The sequence below is a fragment of the Larimichthys crocea genome, chromosome XIII (assembly GCF_000972845.2).
Source record: "Larimichthys crocea isolate SSNF chromosome XIII, L_crocea_2.0, whole genome shotgun sequence".
Taxonomy (NCBI): Eukaryota; Metazoa; Chordata; class Actinopteri; family Sciaenidae; genus Larimichthys; species Larimichthys crocea.
Genome location: NC_040023.1, coordinates 17,819,606 through 17,830,391, shown reverse-complemented (window position 1 = coordinate 17,830,391; position 10,786 = coordinate 17,819,606). Strand labels below are relative to the sequence as shown.

At 40.5% G+C, this 10,786-nt stretch overlaps 1 protein-coding gene across 1 annotated transcript in view; it reads right to left on the bottom strand.

Moving 5' to 3' along the window:
• plekhg4b (pleckstrin homology domain containing, family G (with RhoGef domain) member 4B) overlaps window positions 1-10,786 on the bottom strand; it is a gene marked incomplete at its 5' end in the record, with an annotated part of 30,070 nt that overhangs the window by 18,767 nt on the left and 517 nt on the right. The window lies entirely within an intron of this gene.

The window sequence follows — 10,786 nt, the reverse complement described above, 5'->3', positions numbered from 1 at the left end:
ATTATATCAGCGCAGATATCTCTTCTCACTCACAGAAGCTACCTGCTATGTTTTGACTACAGAGCAAGAAGTCAAAATATCATCTGCTGAGAAAACAACAATCCATCTCCTGGATGTACACAATAACACACACACATACACACACACACACACACATACACACACACAAAACACAGTCGCTAAGGTTTCTCAAGCAGCCAGGTTTACACCACAGAAAAAGGACAAAAACTTTAAGTCAGAACAGAAGCAAAAACACACAGAAAGAAAGAGCAACTTCCAAAAAGTCACAGTAAAACTGCGTTAAAGACTTATTTTAAGCTCGTACCTTAATACTCAGGTAGTTGTCACAACTCCGGGACTTTGCTCTGGAGTGCATTTTGCCCAGTGACAGCATTTAGGCACGATTCAAAATACAGAACGTCAATAAATAAATAACTGTCATCAACTCCAAGCACTAAAATCCAGTGCACAATCCACTCCACAGGTGCTGGAAGTCATTGCTGTGATATCAACAGGTCCCAAGTCTTTTCTCTCTCGTGCTCTGTCTGTGTGCTGTGGAGTAGGCAGCTGGAGCAGACTAAACTCCTGTCGGAGCGTGAGAGAGGCATTGCGCTGGCTTCCCCGTCACTCATCCTCCCTCCCTCCCTCCCTGTCTCCCTCCCTACAGCATAACCTCCCCCGCCCTGCTGCTGCCTCTCTGCTACTGAAGCCTCTCCCAGCTGGATAAATGCACACTGCTGCAACTTCAGGCTCATCATTGAGAAAAAGAAAAAAGAAAAACACTACCTGACCTGCACACCCCCACCAATCCGAGCCCCCAACACTCCACCCAGCAGGGGTCGGACTCTGACTAACTCCTCTCTGCCCCCCATGACCTCTTGCACCCCTACCTCCACCGGCAGCTTCCCTCCACCCCTCCTGCCACAATGGTTTCTCTTTGTCCTGACAATACAAATGGACTAGGGTTTCAGCTTATTCTGCTGCTTTTCAAAAGGAAAAAGAAAGAAAGACATCAGCACAGGATTGGTGGCTCAAGTCACTCACTACAATGACGTTCCCCTTGAATATTGTCAGGGGAATATCCAATCACCACTGACATATGTGGGACATCCTCCTGTTACATAAGACAGATATGACATCTTCAAAACAAACTGACTCTAAAAGCAAAACATAACCTTGATGCCTTTTAGTTGGAATAGTTAAGTTCAAGTTCTGTGATGATAATATCTGACAGGCATCATATGAAAACCTTCACCCAGACACAAAAACACAGACGAGGTGAGCATGTTTTTTACCGCTGGCATGCAGCAGAGTGACAGTTTGTTAGCTCCTTCCCATCTCCTCCTAAACACAGGAAATCCTTGTTCGGGAAAACATGCTCCATGAGAATGCACGCTTTGTGTGAAAATGTGATGATCACATTAAGCCAGCCTGTGTAAACAGAGAAGGTAGTGAAGATAGGTAATTGGGTTGGTTTATATTTATAGAGAGGCACTACATTCTTGTCATTAGGAAGCAGACATCACAACGACCTAACAGAGACCAGAAGACACACTGTCACCGCCTGCAGTCAGTACAGCACACGTGGGCTCACACAAACACACTGTTAGTTACTCTCATGTTGACAGAAATGTGCAGAGGAACTGTAGTAAAGCGCTTGTGACAAAAAATGAGAGACGTTGCTGTAAACTAAAAGAGGTAAGATCATGAATCAGTAGCAGTGCGTATTGTTATATATACAGTAGCTCTACATTTAGCAGTATGTGTATATCTACTATATAATCTGCTATATAAACAGACACGCACGTACCTCACATATGCACTATGCAAATATACACTCCTCACTCTCCCAAGTCACATAGTGCTTGTGCCATGGCTGACCCTATAATTTCTGCTCCCCTGGCCTTTCCCACTGGGTTGGTCTCACCGTCAGTGAGGGCAGATTTTCTTCTTTTATGTCTCCTCCGTTCCCCCTGTTTTTTTCTCTTTTTCCTTCTTTTTAATTCTTACTTATCTAATTGGGTCGAAATTGCGGCACATGAGCAAAACGGTTCGAGCTGAAGTCAACAAAGGTCTGAGGTCGGCACAAGTCCAAGATCCAGGCACGTCAGCCAAGTGAGCCAGCAGGATGCCCGCTGTAGCAGATTTTAGTCCGTCCTGTATAATTTTGGCTAAGAACGCAAGCCAAGTCTGCCATGGCAGCATGGTGAGGAGTTATGTTTTTAAGAATCTGAAGAAAATGAAATGAAGTTGACAGAAGGGAGATGACAGGAAATGAGGGGGAATGACATGCAAGGTCCCGTGAGGCTTTCATACTGGGAACGTTTTGTTCCATGGCTAGTGCTTTAACCTCTGGGCCACGAGGGCATCCCCATTTTTAACTTAACTGTGCTCCAAAATCTCAAAATCTCAACAATTTTACAATTAGTGAATGTTTTTTTAAGGATGAACAAACAATGTTCAGAATTTAAATAAAGCATTGCAGTAGGCTATATTCAGTGTACAACTACAGTCTTAAAAAGCAGTTTTTTTCAGTACTGACACAATGGATTTGGTATAATGTCTTGCAAAAATGGCATTGGAGTATTCAGCTGCTCCGCACTGCTTATGAATGAGATAAAAGCATATACTTGGAGAATAGCTGCATACAAAAAGGTAGAAAAAACAATACATTACAGTACCAGTAAGGTAAAATCTTGAAAGCAGATCAGAATCATATTGTACAAATAAAATCTGTATAATATAATAAGAAGCAATGGAAAGCTGCAGTGTGTGATCTATGCTCTTTACATGTCAAATTATTTTTCCCAGTTGCCAGAGCATCACTGTTCAGTATCTGGGTTTTGGTCAGTACCTTACGTATCATCATATAAGATACATATTTACCCTTCCCTGCCGTAATTCCTCAGTTTAAACTGTTTAAACAACATCAACATCTTGTAAATCCACCAAGACAAAACAAAACATTATTCCGTACTGAGTTATATAAAGAGATAAAACATGATTTAACATTAGTATAAGGATTAAAGGTGGATTAAAAGAAGTCTGGTATCTGCAAGGCAAAGTTTTGGGTTCCTAACAAAGTTGACATTTGGGACATATTAAACCAGCAACAGAGCTATAAAGATTCAAACTGTCTGACCCAGAAAGGATTTTTGGTGATGTGACAAAAACCAACTCATTACATCTATATTTTTCCCTCTTTATATGTCCTGTTTGGAAACGTAGACTCTGTGGCCACTCGAGGAGGCATCACTGAGTGTTTGTATTCCTGGTGATTTAGGTCAGGATCAAGCTCTACTGCACTGGGATAAACAGTAAACAACATGTATCCTGGTGCCAAAATTGTTGTATGTTTAAATTTGTGGTAATTTAGTCCACAGTGCTGATGTCCCTGAGCTAAAGACAAAAACAAATCCATTTGTGTGCTATGTTCTTATCTACAACATGTTAAGTATCATATCAAGATACCAGTAAAATTCTGGACAGCTCCATTAAAACATGTTTGTATGACTACAAGAATCAAACTTTCCTGTTGTTTTTCAAGGAGTGACCGTAAGGTTTAAAATAGCTTCATTTGCGTAGACTTGTGGTAAACAATTTTTATGTGATCTGGAAAAGCAGATAGGGCAGTCCCAGGGGTGGCGCACAATCTGATAAAGCTATCGAGGGAACAAATTAGTCTTAGGTTTCATCATTTTTCAACGTCATATCTTGCTGTACAACTCTACAGATAAAAATATAAGACAGATTTAAGGGGGAGGATGGACACAGGAGTTGTTTGGATTGAGATTGAAAGATTTTTTCAGTCCATTTCACTGTCGCAGACAAACACACGTGAACACGCACACTTACTGTATGTTCAACTAAACTTCACCCAGAACATGGAGGACTTAATTGGAGGTTACACTATAATTTATCAAGTACATGCTCTGTAGTAAATAGATGGGAGGTCATTTGTGATGAACCGACAGACACACACACGCACACACACCAAACTGTGGAATGTGACACCTTGGTCCTACCTCACTTCGTACTGACCTCACACTGCCACACAGGCCACCCAACTACAGTTGTTATGAAACCTTTAAACTTTTCATCCTTTTAAACTCATTTTATTTTAAACAGCCACAGTCATGGCAATATGTTGTCAGCAATCTCACTGTTATAGAGTCATTTTAGCGTATCTTTACAGCAGCATAATGTCTATCTAATGTGTTAGATCCATCTTTAGAAAGAAAAAAATGTTATTGTGTCATTCATCTGCAACTCAGGAAGTCCATACAGACTATGGCTGTAACTAACAATTTATCATTATTGATTAACAGGTTGATTACTACCAAACACAATGAAAAATGTCAAACAAAGCGACTTAAAAACACCAAAACACTTTCAATTTACCATAAAGTATGACCAATTAAAAACACCAAAACACTTTCAATTTACCATAAAGTATGACCAAGAAGAGCTACAAGAGCAGCAGACAGCTCTGAAACACCAAATGTTTAAATGTTTAAAAACAACTTCAATTAACTAAATTGATCATCAGATAAGTTGCAGATGAATTTTCTTTCTATCAACTAATCCAAACACTTTATTAAGTTTTATTTTTGTGCTATGTAAATAACAAATCATAACAGAAGTTATCTCATGAGCAGGTCTAGACTGTACTCTTTATAATATTGAGACTCAACAACCATGAGCAAGCACTAGATGAAGGTGGCAAGGAAAAACTTCCTTTTAACAGGCAGAACAACAGACATATCTGACTCTTTTAAAAGGATAAAGCAATGTAAATGAGAACATTTCCGTTTAACCTGGAGCACACGCCAACAAAATGCAAAGAACTGCATTTTGTAAGATGTTTTATACTCACAGGTCAGTTTTAGGCCCGTAAAGAATGCAAATCCCTATAAAGAACAGAGCGAACGAGTCATCGCTCTCCTTCTGTCTGACTCACACAGCATTGAGAACTCACATCACATCACCATCCAAGCTCACACGGAGCTGAGCTACTGGCCCCTCTGCCCCCTTCTCAACCAGTCCCAGCGGGTGGGTAAAAACAGTTACTGGGGGGGTTCTGACTGAACCGTTCCTCCGCTCACAGACAGACACAGTGGTGCTGGTGCACACTTTAGGCTCCAGGATTTAGATTGATTACCTTGCTACACAAATGCACACAGCTACACAAACACAAACACCCACATAGCACCTCAACCCCCAGCCTCCCACTGCCATGCAAAGAGTGACCCAAATCTGTATGGAGACCTGCATACACTGCACATTTACACAAGAAATCAAGGTCTTTTTCTGATGTCTTTGTCAGGAATGAGATTTATCCCCACTTCTATGTCAGTGTGGTGCAGCTGTTCCACCAACATTGCGACCATACTCTTTACTGCGGGGAAGCACAGGAAGAGCATGCCACCTGTCATAGCCGCCTAATGTACCTTAGTCCCCTGCTGTGTGTACGTCTCACTCCAACACAAAAGCCTGTGTTTTCTCTGAGCACGCGAGCACAGGTGGCTGGAGGAGGCAAGGTCGAGTTACAGCAGCGGCTCCCGCATTCAGGGAATCAAGGAGAAGATAGTCTGACTGAGCGTACATAAAGTAAAGTTTATATTGTGGACATGCAGTCAAACATGTCTTAGACTTCTTTGTTGAGCAAAGGTTTTATATGGTTTAAGAAATAATCCATGTTGTAAAACAATATTAACCAAGATTTCCTCTCTTTGAATGTCTAATCTAATCTGTAGAGCAGAAAAAAAAACCCTTTCCTATATTAAACATGCTGAAATGTTAGTATCCTTGCACAGACTTGCCTGGATATCCATGCATCATTAAAGCTGTTTCAACAAGAATTTAAAAAACATCCACTAAATACTTTAGACCGACTCACGATGTCAAACAAATCATGTATCTTGTCTGTGTGGCATTTATTTTGGGATTTGTTTGTATGATCAAGACAACAGAAACTCCTCCATTCGGCAGTGGCGTATAGTTTGACATAGACTCATTCATAAGATTATCACATTTCTATTAATTAGAATACATTAAACATTATAATCTGTTCATGTGACAGGCTGTCAAACTGTCAAAAATATCCTGTCCTTAGTAGTTAAGTGTAACTTGTGTTTCTATTTTAATAGAATCAACATTCATTTTAAAATACAAACAATTTTAACAGTATTAACTGTCAACAATAGCTGCCATCTTCTACATTACTGAACAGCAACAATAATATCTAACTTTACTTTTAGCTCAGATTAAGTGCAATTAACAATGGCTGCTGCTGAACTTCTCCCTTAAAGACAGCAGCTTTAACAATAATACATCCAATGACAGATGATGATAAATGCCTCAGAGATCTGACAGTAGTGAATAACTCCCAGAGACCACAGGACAGTGCAACAACACAATGCAGAATCCAAATTAATCTGAGCTAAAGCGCTTCAGTTGTTTTGAAAATCAGCACTCACCTCACACTTCTCTCCAGCTTTGAAGTCACCAACTACACATGGAGGAGTCACAGGATCTCTGGGCTCTGAGGGGCTGACAGCTGTCTAACCAGAAGAGAGGACCAGCCCCCAAGTCCTGGAGGAACCTGACATGTTCCATCAAATGCAACTGCTTTGTTGACTGAGGAGAATCACAATATTAAGGCTAGCCAGGCAGAAAGTTTCCCAGCCCCCAAGGCATCCCAATTCCTCAGTGGGGCGTAACCCAGTCGTTTTATCTGCACCCATCTCCCTCCTGTGTGTACACTGCGAGGAGAACCGAGAGCAGTGTAACTCTACTGGCCTGCCATGTCAACAAAGTCTAGACAACTGCGCTTTACCTGTGCTTTTTGTTCCCTGATGTCCAATTCATAGTGTTTTTAACGTATGCAAAAGTTTTGACAGAGGCTAATATTATTTTTTACAAATCCATTCTATCCCTCATCACATTTTCTGCTTATTTAAAAGGCTTTAATCATCTTAAAACTGTCGTGGACTGTTGTGTGATTATTCTGCTGTCAGTATTAAAATTAAAGGATTAAAGATGAATGTCACAATAACGAGCTCAACAGCATCAGAGCCATGCTAATCTGTGGAAACAATGTCGGCACAAACGGCCTGGAGTGCTTTTGATGGCACCAGATGTCAGCTTGCATTGTTACATGGATTACTAGAGTCACTCAGCAAACACCTCCAGGTGTGCATTCCTCACCGGGAAGGAGAAAGGTGGGAGAATGCTGACTTTTCTCTCTCTTGAACTCTGCGTGCTTGAGCAAAAGGAGAGACTGGTGGAGTTGGGTTAAGTGCTCGAGCACCCCCTGTTACTCTACCGTCAAGAGAAGCTCCCCTGCACTAATAACGGAATCAGCGCGCCTTCACACAAGGTGCACGAGCCTGTCGTTTATGTGGCTTAAGATGAAGGGAAGTGCGATGGGTGGCTAATCTTTGGTCTGAACTGTACACCTGGTCTCCGCAGGGTCTTTAATCTTTGGAGGAAGGAGCAGAAATTAGAGGCCCCTCTCTCCGACATCCCTCACATTGGGTTAAACTACCAAGGGCGTGTAAACATTTGCCACAAATGAATCACTGGCAGTCAAAGCAAAAGCACTGTGATGCAAGTCGAGTTGAAGAGTGTGGAAGGATTAAGGTTTAAACGGCGTAAATGAGTTACTGGCATCATGACTCATAAAAATAAATATAAATACATATGTCTGTTTACTTTTCTCACATTGGTCATGTGACTAATGCTCAAACAATAAGCCAAATGATTGATCAACCAACATGTAAAGTGATTTATACTAAGTCATAATACCAAACCACTGGTGGTAACAGGTTGCTTTTCTGTTTCATATCACTATAAATTCAATGCCTTTGTGTTTTTCAAGGTACCACCTAGGTAGTGGTAAAAGAAAGAAAAATACACACCGAAAAAAAACATCATTTGAACAGGAAATAGATGAGAGCAGTAAGGTTTTTGTAAAACTGTCCAAACTGAATGCACATCTTAATTAAGTTAATTGCTTTCTGAGAGGGAAAAAAAAAAAAAAGAAAAAAAAAGAGGCACATGCCATGTCCTCATTTCCAGTAAACCCAAGGATGTAAGACACACTGATAGCCATCGCAAGACTCATTAAAGGCCTCACTCTACGTCTCTGCACCTGATAATCTGCACAAATAAAGGCACATCTGAGAAGAGAGAGAGACGAGGAGGAAGAGAAAGAGACAAGAGATAGAGAAAGAAAGAGAGAGAGAGAGAAAAAGGGGGTAGAGAGACAGGGGGGAGAAAACGATAGGGAGGGCGAGGTGTTTCCTGTTTCCATAGCTCTAATTATACCTGTCTCTTGAGGATAGGGCCTATCAGGAAGAGGAATTTTGTCATTGCGGAACTCCTCAATGACAAAGTGCTGACTTTCTATAATTTCCTGTATGTACATTTACAAATCTGGTTTAGATAAATCATGACACAAAACACACAAAAAAAGGCTATAAGGGCAATCCATACTTAGCTTTTATTCCAAATTTTAAGTATGAGATTCATGTCTGCAAGAGACAGTTATTTAAAATGACTTAAAAAGTTCATGTTCAGATTTACGTGGGAAAATGTTTTATTTACTTTCTTAATCCACAGTTCAGTTTAATTCCAGCAATCTGTTTTAATCCTTGTTTAAAAACAATAAAATTATTCAAAAAAAGAAAAAAGAAAAAAGAAATGAAAAAAAGAAACAAACAGCTAAATTTCATGCTCATTACACTGATGTGGTGTTACACTAACTGCTGGTACATTGGTGTCCTTTTGCAATTGAGAGTGCCTGTTTTTATATAAACTAAACACTCGCTCCATCTGTTTGTGAGTAATGATTCCTTCCTGTTTAAAGATGTTGTGGAGATAGACCTGAAATTATGTTGCTTTTGAAAGATGCTGAGTCTGAGGCTTAGATCCCTATTTCACTAACAGTTTAACAGAGCGCATAACAGCAAAAACAAGTTTAAAGTAGGTCTACTACTACTTCTCAGCAGAACTTGAACACTGCCCTCATCTGGTGGACAACACAAAGATGTATAAAAACTGTCACTGTCCTGTGCAACAAGACTAAAGCCAGACTGTAACTGCACACTGGTAGACTTTGTGTCTACTCTATTTCACAGTGAATTAGAGAAAACAATAAATCTAACAATTAACAATAGAGGAAGTTCCCATAAACTTTTGTCCCTGTAAACACACCACAAAGGGAAGAATATTAATAATCAGTTTGACAGCTCTGGTTTGTAATCAGCCTTTGGTCCGTGTATTAGTATGCAGAGGCAAGCTGAGAAGAGCGATGGAGGGGTTACACGACAGAAAGAGATGGAGAGCGAGCAGCCGGAAAAAGAAAAAGAGCCATCTGAGCAGCCTTCATCCAGCAGCTCATCGCCTGGCAACCTCACCAACCAGACAGAGAATGTGTACAGTGGTCTGCAGGCTGCTTCTGCTTACTCTCACCAACACGGATAATTGCTTACAAATACTGCAAAACCAATAGGGAGAAATGGATTTCAACTTTAAGCAGCACTGTTTCGATTTGGAAGATATTTGAGTTTGTAGTAGCAGAGGGAGGTTTCTAAACCGCAATAAAGAGCCACCCAAAGAGGAGCTGTCAGAGCTTTTTCCCCCTCTGAACTGTAAAGAGTTGTCATAAAGCGCACTGGTGGCATTCACACCAATCCTTGACAACTAGTGTCTGCATCTAAACAAACAGCCTTTTTAACCATTGTCCATGCATTTTATGGATTGTTACACATACATGATAATGTATGGGTGATAATAAACATCTGGTTTGGTGAATAGGACTCTGATTTAGGTGTAATACAGCCAAAAAAGCATTTTGATACTGTCATTATAACTATTAGCAACTTTTTGCAATCTGGTACGTTGTTTTTGCTGCACATGATATAATTAGAAGTATATAGGAGGATCTATGGATGGATCAAATACTAGTATAGTCTGCAGCAAGCAGGTGCTGAATTATTAAACTGAAAATAGGAAAAACTGTCACTTCCTCTCGCTCTATATTTGTTCAACAAAGTGGTTTTCAACCCAGCAAAGAAATTAGACTGAAATTAGAGGGGAGACAACAGTCTTCCTCTTTTGTGTCAGACTTGCAGGTCAGAATTAGTGAACCATTTTCCCTCCAGATTCAACTCTGCTCACTTTAGGGCTTAATCAAGTGGAAATTGGGAATAGAGGGTTGTGGGGGTGGCCAGGGTTGGGGTGCAGGGTAGAATGGAGCAATTGTTCAGATAAAGGCCTCATGTTGAGTCTGCTTTGATGTCTCTCTGGGGGGATATGCTGGGATTTTACAGTAGCATTTCACTCCACTACTTTTTGCTCACCGCTGGCAAAGAAAAAAAACCCTGCAGTGTGCAGAGATGCAAAATTGGGCTCAGAGTTGACTTATCTGTGCTATTTTTTTTTTTACCAAAGACAAGACTTTCACTTTTAAACTGGAATAGCATGAAAACATCAGGGGGCCACTCCAATTTTTCTTCTTCTTGCATTTAATATATCTTCAAATGTTTTCTGTTTTACTCATGTGGACACCCAACAATATAAACATTCAAGTGAGATTCCCCTCCGTTTGCCCCACGCCTATACAAGCAGACAGGCTCCCACTGATCTATTATGTTGCAAAGCCTTTCTCATGCATGTCTTGAATGAAAGCCAGCGTATCGATGGTCTGAGGATAATCACGTTTTCCTGAGGCAGGCTTAGCTGCACTAAATAAGCTGCACAGCAAAAAAAAAAAAAAAAA